We start from the raw sequence: 1320 nt of genomic DNA, 5'->3' as shown, positions 1-1320 counted from the left end.
TTAGTTAGTTTGTTTCATTGTAACATATTTTGCCATATGTTTAGTGTAAAATTCTCTTTTGATTTCATTTAAGGTTAGAAAAATTGAACTGCATTCAGATTACTTAAGTTTATAGGTACAAAATTGGTAGTTTGTATACTGTGCATGCAATTAAGGTGAAATATGCATAAGGAGTAATCATGAAATAGGGAAATAGTAAATAAAGTATTTAATAATAATAGTAAATAAATATAAATGGGGAAATTGAATATTGAAATAGTTTTAAAGAAAAATTATAATCTTTTACTAAGTACACTTAAAAATGCACTTCTAAAGATGATGATGACTGATTCATAATTGTATTAGATCAAAATAACAACATGATAAAGACAGAAATCAAAATTAAAAAAAAAAAAAATTAATTAATTGACTTTATTAACTCAACAATTTATTCATTTAATTAAAATCAAAAAAAAATTTAAATTTTTAATAAAATTTGGGGAAAACTATTATTATTATTATTAAGAATCGTTTTCTTTGAAAAATTATTTATTTTAGAGTTGTTGAAAAATGTTAATAAAATTTCTTAAAATTTTCCTTCCAGTAAATTATTCTCAACGAGGCGGTTACAAAAAAAAATTGTTTTGAAACTTTTATTAATTATTATTATTATTATTATTATCTTTGTTCTTGTTGTTGTTGTTTGTAAAACATGAAATATTAAAAAAAAAAAAAAAAGGTAAAACAAAGGTTTTCGCCCTTATCATTCTTATCATTAATTTTTTTTCTTTTTTTTCATGTCGTTTAATAAATTAAACGTTTGCGAAAAATGTTTTCTTTTGTCTCCCATTTAAATAATATTTTTTCCCGCCTTTTTTTCTTTTTCCTCTCCTCTGCCTCTCCCTTTACAATCATTTTTATTTTTTAGCCCTTAAACCCATTATAATCCTTCCAATATTTTTTTTTTAATTCATTTTTTTTATTTTTGTATTCGCTCAAGTTTTTGTTTAAAAAGAGTTTATTTAAAAAATTATTATTATTATTACTATTATTATTATTATTATTATCATTCGTATTATTTGTTTTATTTAACATTTTTAAACTTGATTATAATTTATCCGCGTTTTAAAAAAAATATTTTTTATTAAAAAGTTTAACAAACGTGGCACCAGAACTTTCTTTTTTTTTTGCATTTTAATAATTTCGCTTATAATTTTATTTATGAAAAAAAAAAATACGTTTTGTTGTTAACAATATATTATGTAATGTTTCGATCTCGTTAATTCCACGTTCGTTTTTATAAAAAAAAATGGCGGAAAAGAGGAAAAAACGACAAAATAT

The sequence above is a fragment of the Pediculus humanus genome, genomic scaffold (assembly GCF_000006295.1).
Source record: "Pediculus humanus corporis 1103172107403 genomic scaffold, whole genome shotgun sequence".
In the NCBI taxonomy this organism is placed as follows: Eukaryota; Metazoa; Arthropoda; class Insecta; order Psocodea; family Pediculidae; genus Pediculus; species Pediculus humanus.
This window is presented reverse-complemented; position numbering follows the sequence as displayed.